A 12,006-nucleotide genomic window follows, 5' to 3' on the forward strand; every position below is an offset into this window, starting at 1 on the left:
TTATGTTGTGGTTGTATTACATGTCCATTTGAGACTTTAAAAATGATGAAACTATTGGTAAGAAATTGGTAATTGCAAGACATGACCACTTTATTGTTTAATTAAGGAAACCATATATTCTCTTTATTCATGAATGAGTTTGGGTAGAAGGAATCTAATAGGCTTGCTTGGTCAGGTTCACTCGGTTGAGCGCCGGTCGCGCTCCTCGGTTTTTGGGACGTGACAAACTTGGTATCAGAGCCTAAGGTTTTAAAGTGTCCTAGGGTGTCTCGGAGCCGTGTCTAGTAGAGTCCTTATTATCGGTATGTTGTCGATCACATCTATAATTAGGATGCTACATGGGCATTTAGGAATAATACCCTTCTTTCATGTTCTTGATCGTGTGATAAAGCTGGTTGTAAGATTGTTCCTCCTTTAACTCGTGCGTTGCTCTAATTTTCAGTACATGGCGCCTAAGAAGAAGGCAAGAACTGGCCAAAGAGCTAATGTCACCCCAGGAGTGACAGTTGACCCTATAATTGATGATGCAGGTGAGCACCCAAGGAGTGAGAATATTCCTCCTGTTACTACACTGCCTGACTCTACTACAACTGATCAGACAGCACCTGTCCCTATACCTACTGAAGGTGCAACAGTTCCTCCAACTGATATACCAGTTCCACCTCCAGCTCCAGTTTCCGATTCTGGTCTGTCTGATATTAATATTAGGGGAGCCATACAAATGTTGACACAGTTAGTGGCTTCTCAGGCCTAGAGATCGAGTGTTGGGCCTACTTCTTCTAGTCATCCAGGTGAATCTGTTAGTTCCAGGGTGAACAAGTTTCTTCAGTTAGATCCTCCAGTGTTTACGGGTGTTGATCCCGAGGAGGACCCCCAGAACTTCATTGATGAGATGCATAAAACTCTCCGGGTTATGCATGCTACAGAGACGGAGGGAGTAGAATTGGCCTCCTACTGCCTGAAAGGGGTGGCCTACTCTTGGTTTGAGTTGTGGGAGGAATCCCATGAGGAGGGAAGCCCTCCGGCAAGGTGGGGTGAGTTCACAGATGCCTTTATGGATCATTTCTTGCCTGCTGAAACTAAGGCAGCTCGTGCCGCTGAGTTTGTAAGCCTGAAGCAGGGTAGTATGAATGTGTGGGAGGACCATATGGAGTTTGCGCGCCTGTCCAGATATGCTATTCACATGTTGCCCACTATGGAGGCTAGAGTGCACCGGTTTGTACAGGGCATTTGCCCCTTGGTTATCAATGAGGCCTCTACAGCTGCCTTGAATTCTGATATGAACTATGGTAATATGGTGGCATTTACTCAAGCCACAGAGACCCGCAAATTGAAGAATAGAATGGAGCGTCAGAGTAGCAGCAAGGCCCGGTCCGCGGGCAACTTTGGTGGTTCTTCCGGTGGTTGTGGTGGTAGGTCGGCATTAAGGGGAGCGTCATCAGGACCTTCCCAATCATTCGCCTAGTCTTCGATGGGTGCACAGTCATCTGGACCCAGTCAGGGCAATATGGGACCCCACTAGCAGGGTCGGCCCGATAGAAGGTTGCAGCAACGGAGGCTTCCATGCCCTAAGTGTGGGAGGATGCACTTTGGGTTCTACTTCATGGACCTACCAGTATGCTATGGGTGTGGTGTGAGGGGTTACATTCAGAGAGATTATCGCTCATCCCACCGAAATATAGGCAGAGGTGCAGCACATCTAGCTAATTCTGCAGCTACTACATTCATAGCACCTCTAGCTCGAGGTACCCCAGCGCCCGCGGGGCGTGGTGTAGCTAGGGGTGGTGCACAGAATTTAGGAGGACCCAGCAGATTTTATGCTATGCGGAGACGTCGGGAATCGGAGGCTTTTCCAGATGTTGTCACAGGTATATTGACTGTCCAATCTCATGATGTATATGCTCTTATTGATCCTTGTTCTACTTTGTCATATGTCACTCCTTATGTTGCTATGGAATTTGGGATTGAACCGAAATAGCTTCATGAGCCGTTCCCTGTATCTACTCCGGTTGGTGAGTCTATTTTGGCCGCACAGGTTTATATGGATTGTGTTATCACGTTGCGTGGTTGGGGCACGGTGGCCGATCTTATTGAATTGAGAATGGTAGATTTCGATGTGATAATGGGGATGGATTGGCTTTACTCTTGTTTTTCCAAGCTTGATTGCCTAACCAAAACTTTTAGTTTCGAATTTCCAAATAAGCCAGTTATTGAGTGGAAGGGTGATGATGTAGTGCTGAAGGTTAAGTTTATTTCTTACCTTAAGTACACGAAAATGATCAACAAAGGATGTACTTACCATTTGGTCCGGTCTACGGATACCGATGTTGAGGCACCTATACTTGAGTCCGTACCTGTTGTGAATGAATTTCCGGATGAACTCCATGGGATCCCAGCTGACAGGGAGATTGATTTTGGGTTTGATGTGATGCCAGACACGCATCCTATATCTATTCCACCCTACAGAATGGCACCGACAGAATTGAAAGAGCTAAAGGAGAAATTGAGAGATTTGTTAGAAAAGGGTTTTATCCGGCCAAGTGTGTCGCCTTGGGGCGCACCGGCCCTTTTTGTAAGAAAGAAAGATGGGTCGCTGAGAATGTGTATTGACTATCGGCAGCTTAATAAGGTCACAATCAAGAATAAGTACCCACTGCCAAGGATAGATGACTTGTTTGATCAATTGCAAGGTGCCAGGTACTTCTCCAAAATTGACTTAATATCCGGGTATCACCAATTGAAGATCAGGGAGCGGGATATTCTGAAAACAGCTTTTAGGACCCGGTATGGGCATTTTGAATTTTTGGTGATGTCATTTGGGCTAACAAATGCCCCAGCAGCCTTCATGGATCTTATGAATCGAGTTTTTAATCCATTCCTCGACTCCTTTGTGATAGTGTTCATTGATGATATTCTTGTATATTCACGAAGTCAGGAGGACCATGCTGACCATCTCAGGGTGGTTCTGGAAACCCTACATCAGCATCAGTTATATGCAAAGTTTTCAAAGCGTGAATTTTGGCTTGAATCAGTCATATTCTTGGGTCATGTAGTTTCTAGTGAGGGAATTAAGGTTCATCCTCAGAAAATTTCAGCTGTGAAGAATTGGCCGAGGCCTACAACTCCAACAGAGATTCGTAGTTTCTTAGGCTTAGCTGGGTATTACAGAAAGTTTGTGGAGGGGTTTTCTACTCTTGCCTCTCCATTGACTAAATTGACGTAGAAGGCAATTAAATTCCAATGGTCCGATGCTTGTGAAAAGAGTTTCCAGGAATTGAAAGCAAGATTGACTACGACACCGGTGTTGACTCTATCAGAGGGTATAGATGGATTTGTGGTGTATTGTGATACTTCAAGAATCGGGCTTGGGTGTGTATTAATGCAACATGGGAAGGTGATAGCTTATGCTTCTAGGAAACTAAAGAATCATGAAAAGAACTATCCAACACATGATTTAGAACTTGCGGCAGTGGTATGTGCATTGAAAGTTTGGCGTCATTATTTATATGGGGTCCATGTGGATATATTCACGGACCATAAGAGTCTTCAATATATTTTCAAACAGAAGGAATTGAATCTGAGGCAGAGAAGATGGCTTGAATTACTCAAGGATTATGACATTGATATTTTAAAATGTATCATGATCTTAAGGAACTCTATTGGTGGGATGATATGAAGAGGAATGTGGCAGACTTTGTGGCAAGATGTCCAAATTGTCAGCAAGTGAAGGCCGAACACCAAAGGCCCGGTGGGTTGGCACAGAACATAGAAATTCCAATGTGGAAATGTGAAATGATTAATATGGACTTTGTGGTAGGATTACCACGCACTCCGCGCAAGTGTGATTCAATTTGGTTGATTGTGGATCGTCTCACGAATTCAGCACACTTTTTGCCGGTTAAGTCCACCAACACATCGGAGCAGTATGCTCAGTTGTATATCAAAGAAATAGTCAGGTTGCATGGCACCCCAGTTTCCATCATTTCTGATCGGGGAGCACAATTCACTGCTAATTTTTGGAAGAAATTTCAGCAAGGTTTGGGTACACAGGTGAATATCAGTATAGCCTTTCACCCGCAAACTGACGGGCAGGCAGAGCGGACTATTCAAACGCGTGAGGATATGTTGCGCGCTTGTGTTCTGGACTTCAAAGATAGCTGGGATGACTATTTACCACTCATAGAATTTTCATACAACAATAACTATCATGTTAGCATTCAAATGGCACCGTTCGAGGCTTTATATGGTAGGAGATGTAGATCTCCCATTGGGTGGTTCAAAATTGGGGAAGCAGAATGGATAGGGCCAGACCTCATGCATCAGGCTATGGAAAAACTTAAAATCATTAAGGAGCGGTTGAAGACTGTTCAGAGTCATCAAAAATCCTATTCGGATGTTCGTCGTAGGGATTTGGAGTTCAAAGAAGATGATTGGGTATTCTTAAAAGTTTCCCCTATGAAAGGGGTAATGCGATTTGGTAAGAAAGGAAAATTGAGTCCGAGGTATGTCGGACCGTACAAAATCATTTAGAGGATCGGTGAGGTAGCATACAAGCTTGAACTACTACCTGAGATGTCATTAGTACACCCGGTGTTTCATGTGTCTATGTTAAGGAAAGTAGTTGGAGACCCGACAACCATTGTTCCGGTTGAGACTATTGAGGTAAGTGAAGAATTGACTTATGAAGAGATTCCAGTTTCTATTATTGATCGGCAAGTCCGAAAGTTAAGAAACAAAGAAATTGCATCCGTGAAAGTGCTATGGCGAAACCAACAGGTTGAAGAGGCTACTTGGGAGGCCGAAGAAGAAATGAAGAAAAAGTATCCTTATTTATTTGAATAACCATGTAATTATGAGTTGTGCCTTAAGAAAATGCTAAGGGATATTCCTATGATATATGTATGACTTGTACATTTGGTGTGAAGGGCGTTCCGTTCTGGTAATATAATTGCTTGTGAGGCCACATTTGATGTTGTTTTGTATTATGTTAAGTTGTTGTAATATGTATATGTTGTTAGGATGTGTTTCTGGGGCTCTCTGACAGGTGGATAGGCCTAATTACAAAGGAAACTCTGGCGAACTTTTTGGAAATTTAGGGAGTTAGTCAAATTTGGGGTTGCTAGTGCGTGGTATGAAAGACTGAGTTGCATAAGATGCAAATAACAGAATTCGACCCTCATTCGAGGACGAATGATCCTAAGCGGGGGAGAATGTAACACCCTGGAAAATTTCAAAGCACTTAAGTGTAAAGCCCGGTAAAATTTGCAAAGAAATTAATGTTTTATGGTGTCGGACTAGGCTTACGTGTAATTATGCGGTCCATTATGCGACCGCAGAATCATCCTGCGGGCCGCAGGAGAGAGCAGGAGAAGGGCCAGTCCGGTTTTGCGGTGCATTATGCGATCGCATAATAGTTATGCGGACCGCATAATGACCGCATACACAAACAGATTTTGGCCAACTTTGGACACCAATATACGACCGATATGCGGTCCGCATAACCATTATGCGGTCGCATATGCGACCGCAGAACCTATTCCGGAGCTTCATTTTTGGGTTTTTAAAACCCGACCCTACTTCGTTATATACACGTTTTGGGCCATTTTTGAGAGATAATCTGACATTTTAGAGTGAGAGAGGGTGCCCTAGAGTGAGAAGGTGTTCTCCAATAATTGTTCTTCAATTCTTGCCCATGTTTTGGAAGATTGGGAGGGGAAACTCACTAGGTCTTCATCCTAGAAGTAAGATTCTACACCCTAACCCTCAATTTCGAATTTTGTGTAGAAATGGATAATAAGCAAGATAATTTATGGGCAAGAGGGTTGGTTATTGTAAATGCATGTGTTATCAAGGGGTATAGAAAGATTGTTGAGCTAAAAATGGTAAAGGTTGGGTTGTGGGATAATGGAATCCTCTATAAAAGGATATTGAAACCTTAATGCACATCTAGTGTTTGATAAAATGCTCAAATGAGCTAGAACCCTGATAATCTTCCTAATTTTGGTTTAATTTGTTATATTTCTAAAATAGATTGAAGTTGCAAAGAATTTCGGAACATTTAGAGTGTAAGGAAGCTCAAGTGAGGTATGTTGGCTAAACTCTTCTTTAAGAGTTGGAATTCTCATTATCCTTGTGAGTTCCGAGATGTTGATTATAAATCGAGTATTCCGATCAGCTTTGTGATGAAGATATATGTTCAATTCGTATTTCAAATGCTCTTATCATATTGCATTATAAATTGAGGATGTGTCCCAAACTATGGATTACGTATCCACATGTTATAATTTCTAGTCGTGATTTATGTGAAAGGTATTATGCTAGGTTGTGTAGAGATTGTGATTGCGATACGCCTCAACCCGCATACATTGGGGTGAGGCGGCATGACCGCTTTGTGTGGGGATTATGGTAGAGAGATCGTGATTGTGATACACCTCCATCCGCATATATATTGGGGTGAGGCGGCATGACCGCTTTGTGTAGGAATTATGATGTTGTGGGACTGCACCTCCACCCGCTTACATTGGGGTGAGGCGGTACGACCGCTTTGTTTATAGTTTTGGTATTGTTGTGGCACCACCACCCGCATACATTGGGGTGAGGCGGCATAGCCGCTTTGTGTAAGTTCTTGGCACTGTGGTTATATATCCACCCGCATACATTAGGGTGAGGCGGTAGGGCCGCTTGATTAAAGTTGTGGTATTGTACGTACACCTCCACCTGCATACATTGGCTGAGGCGGTGGGGCTGCTTTGTGTGAAGATGGTTACATATGATCTCATCTTAAATCCTATAAATGATTTTGATAGCTTTTAATAAGCTTGCTATGGTTGAGGCAGTTATCTATATTATTCTATTGTCGCACTGGTTTATCATAATTATCTTGTATTTCTAAATTCTTAAATTGGTGTTTAGTTTTCATACTAGTACTATTCGATGGAACTAACGTCCCTTTTACCGGAGGCGCTGCATCTTTAAATGGATGTAGGTGGTTCCACAGAAGGAGACATTGATCAGTGATAGCAGTACACCTTCTTCCCAGCTGACTTGGTGAGCCCCACTTCATCCCCGGGTCATGTATCTTTTGATCTTTATGTATTATGGTTGAGGTATAGCCGGGGCCTTGTTGCCGGCATTATCATTGTACTCTTCTTTATCGGTAAAGGCTCCGTAGACGTAGTGTGGGTTGTGTATTGGTGTTGGGGAAAGACAAACTATGTTATGTTGTGGTTAAATTACTTGTCCATTTGAGACTTTAAAAATGATGAAACTATTGGTAAGAAATTGGTAATTGCAAGACATGACCACTTTATTGTTTAATTAAGGAAAACATATATTCTCTTTATTCATAAATGAGTTTGGGTAGAAGGAATCTAATAGGCTTGCTCGGTCGGGTTCACTCGGTTGAGCGCCGGTCACGCTCATTGGTTTTGGGGCATGATAAGGGTGGATATAGGAGTGATAAGGGCGGCAATAGGAGCGATAAAGGTGGCTATTGTCAGGGACAAAATATGATGATGCGGAGTTGTGGTGCTGGTGATTTTTATGTGATGTTGTGATTTTCTTGTGTTTATTTTTATACCTTGTGTAATTTGTCTTGTTGTTAGTAAATTGATAATAATCTGATTTATGTTGAAATTGAGAGCCTGTGGCTATTGCCAGGCGGATTATAAAATGAAATATGGGAACGAGGTACCGTGAGTAAATAATGGGGATATTTGCACATGAATTGTCCTTGCAGTTGTGATATGAAAAGTGGGCATGAGGTGCCAGAGAAATATAATGATTTAATTATGGGCACGAAGTGCGAAGAAAATATATGAAAATGGGCTGAGACCCATATTTTTAATATTATGACCTGAGGTGTCATATGGTGACTTTTTTATTGAAAAGATTATATATTCATTATATTTATTTGGAAGGATTTTTACTTAGAATGTATTATATGAAAGAATTGTATTTGAAAGATATTTATTTGAGAAAATTATATTTGAAAATATTTATTGAAAGAATTATATTTGAAAAATAATTATTTGAGAAAATTATATTTGAAAGAGAGTTATTTAAAAGAATTATATGTGAAACACATTTATTTGAAAGACTTGATTTAATTGGGTGTAATTGTACTTATTAATTGTTGAGTGATATTAATGGTATTCTTGTTGTCTGTTGTGCATATCACTGGCTGTTTCATGTTGCCCTTATTGTTATTTGTTTCCAATTATTTTGTATATTATATTGCACAGGATATTAGAGTAGTGATTGTCTTGACTATACCTCGTCTCTACTCCACTGAGGTTAGTGTTGATACTTAATGGGTACCAACTGTGGTGTACTTATACTACACTTCTACACATTTTTGTGCAGAGCCATGTATTGAAAATAACGGACTTTAGCAGAGTTAATGCGGGATCGTAAGGATTCAAGGTAGAGCTGCTTGGTCGTCGCAGTCCCTTGAAGTGTTTTCATTGTACTGTTAACTTGTAATCAAACAGTATTGTACATTCGGTCCTCGTGATCATTCTATGTATTCAGTTAGAGTTCGTGACTCAGTACTACCAGTCTTGGGAGGTTGTATATTCATATTCATTACGCTGTTAGTTTTGATTACTTATTTAGAAAAAACAATGGCTTGAAAAATGTAATGGAAATCGACTTACCTAGTCTTAGAGACTAGGTGCCATCACGACTCAAGTGGTGGAAATTTGGGTCGTGACAAGTTGGTATCAGAGCTCTAGGTTCATAGGTTCTACGAGTCACGAACGAGTCTAGTAGAGTCTTGCGAATCGGTACGGAGACGTCTGTACTTATCTTCGAGAGGCTACATGTCACGCCCCAAAACTGAGGAGCGCGAATGGCGCTCAACCGAGTGAACCCGACCGAGCAAGCCTATTAGATTCCTTCTACCCAAACTCATTCATGAATAAAGAGAATATATGTTTTTCTTAATTAAATAATAAAGTGGTCATGTCTGCAATTACCAATTTCTTACCAATAGTTTCATCATTTTTAATGTCTCAAATGGATAAGTAATACAACTACAACATAACATAGTTTGTCTTTCCCCAACACCAATACACAACTCACACTATGTCTACGAAGCCTCTATAGATAAAGATGAGTACAATGATAATGCCGGCAACAGGCCCCAGCTATACGTCAAATAGAATACACAATGAAAAAAAGATACATGACCCCGGGATGAAGTGGGGCTCACCAAGTCAGCTGGGAAGTAGGGTTACTGCTATTACTGATCAGTATCTCCTGCTGTGGAACCATCTGCATCCATTTAAAGATGCAGCGCCCCCGACAAAAGGGACGTTAGTACCGTCGAATAGTACTAGTATGAAAACTTAACACCAAATTAAGAATTCAAAAATACAAGATGAATATGATGAACCAGTGCGGCAATAGTATAATATAGATAACCGTCTCAACCATAGAAAGCTTATTAAAGGCTATCAACAACATTTATAGGATTTGAGATGAGATCCTCTATAACCATCTTCACACAAAGAGGCCCCGCCGCCTCACCTCAATGCATGCAGGTGGAGGTGTACGTACAATACCACAACTCAAATCAAGCGGCCCTGCCGCCTCACCTCAATGTATGCGGGTGGATATATAACCACAGTACCAAGAACCTACACAAAGCGGCTATGCCTCCTCACCCCAATGTATGCGGGTGGTGGTGCCATAACAATACTAAAACTATACACAAAGCGGTCGTACCGCCTTACCCCAGTGTAAACGGGTGGAGGTGCAGTCCCATAATACCATAATTCCTACACAAAGCGGTCATGCCGCCTCACCCCAATATATATGCGGGTGGAGGTGTATCACAATCACGATCTCTCTACCATAATCCCCACACAAAGCGATCATACCGCCTCACCCCAAGGTATGCGGGTGGAGGTGTATCACAATCACAATCTCTACACAACTTGGCATAATAACTTTCACATAAATCACGACTAGAAATTATAACTTGTGGATACATAATCCATAGTTTGGGACACATCCTCAATTTATAATGCAATATGATAAGAACATTTGAAATACGGATTGAACATATATCTTTATCACAGAACTTATCGGAATACTCGATTTATAATCAACATCTCGAAACTTACAAGTATAATAGGAATTCCAATTCTCAAAGAAAAGTTTAGCCAAAATACCCCAATTGGGCTTCCTTAAACTCTAAAGCATTCCGGAATTCTTAGAAACTTCAATCTATTTTAGAAATATAACGAATTGAACCACAATTAGGAAGATGATTATGGTTCTAGCTCATTTGAGCATTTTATCAAACACTAGGTCTGCATTAAGGTTCAAGGTCCTTTTATGGAGGATTCCATCTTCCCATAACCCAACCTTTACCATTTTTAGCTCAACAATCTTTCTACACCCTTTGATAACACATGTATGTAAATTAACCAACCCTCTTGCCTAGAAATTATCTTGCTTATTATCCATTTCCACATAAAATTCGAAATTGAGGGTTAGGGTGTAGAATCTTACCTCTAGGATGAAGACCTAGTGAGTTTCCCCTCCCAATCTTTCAAAACTTGGGCAAGAATTGAAGAACAATTATTGGAGAAGACCTTCTCACTCTAGGTCACCCTCTCTCACTCTAAAATGTTAGATTATCTCTCCAAAATGGCCCAAAACATGTATTTAACGAAGTAGGGTCGGGTTTTAAAAACCCAAAAATGAAGCTCCGAAATAGGTTTTGCGGTCGCATATGCGACCGCATATCGGTCGCATAATTGGTTACAAAATAGCCAAAAGAACTACCTGTGCATGCGGTCGCATAATGCACCAAAAATAGTTATGCGGTCGCATAGTCGACCGCATAGCTGCTTCCTGAATAGCCCTCTCCTGCTCACTTCTGCGGCTATTATGCGGCCCGCAGAGTGATTATTCGGTCGCATAATGGACCGCATAAATGCACTTTTCCGGCAAAAAATTTCCTTTACTTTCATGTACATTTTTCAACCCAAAAGGTCCGAGCCTCGGTGAGCAAGCTTGCCTGGAAGAATTTCTATAATCCTCAAATACGTAAGCATAGTCCAGCACCATGAAACATTATTTTCTTTGCAAATTTTACCAGGCCTTACACTTAAGTACTTTGAATTTTTTCGGGGTGTTACATTCTCCCCCGCTTAGGATCATTCGTCCTCGAATGAGGGTCAAATTCTGTTATTAGCATCTTATGCAACTCACTCTTTCATACCATGCACCAGCAACCCCAAATTTGACTAACTCCCTAAATTTCCAAAACTTTCGCCAGAGTTTCCTTTGTAATTAGGCCTATCCACCTGTCTGAGAGCTCCAGAAACACATCTGAACAACATATACATATTCCAAAGATGTAACATAATACAAAACAACACCAACTATGGCCACATAAGCAATAAATTTTCAGAAAGGAACACCTTTAACGCCAATTGTTCAAACGATACAAAATTCATAAAAAGTAAGTCTTATAATTTTCCTAGATCACAACTTTATAAATACATGGTCATTCAAACAAATAAGGATACTTTTTCTTCATTTCTTCCTCAGCCTCCCAAGTAGCCTCTTCAACCTGTTGGTTTCGCCATAGCACTTTTACGGATGTAATTTCTTTATTTCTCAATTTTTGGACTTGCCGATCAATAATAGATACCGGAATCTCTTCATAAGTCAATTCTTCATTAACCTCTATAGTCTCAACCGGAACAATGACTGTCGGGTCTCCATCTACTTTCTTTAACATAGACACATGAAACACCGGGTGTACTAATGACATCTCAGGTGGTAGCTCAAGCTTGTACGCCACCTCACCGATCCTCTGAATGATTTTGTACGGTCCGACATACCTCGGACCCAATTTTCATTTCTTACCAAATCGCATTACACCTTTTATGGGGGAAACTTTCAAGAATACCCAATCCTTCTTTGAACTCCAAATCCCTACGACGAATATCCAAATAGGACTTCTAACAACTCTGAGCAGTCTTC

This window comes from Nicotiana tabacum, chromosome 23, assembly GCF_000715075.1.
Source record: "Nicotiana tabacum cultivar K326 chromosome 23, ASM71507v2, whole genome shotgun sequence".
NCBI lineage: Eukaryota > Viridiplantae > Streptophyta > Magnoliopsida > Solanales > Solanaceae > Nicotiana > Nicotiana tabacum.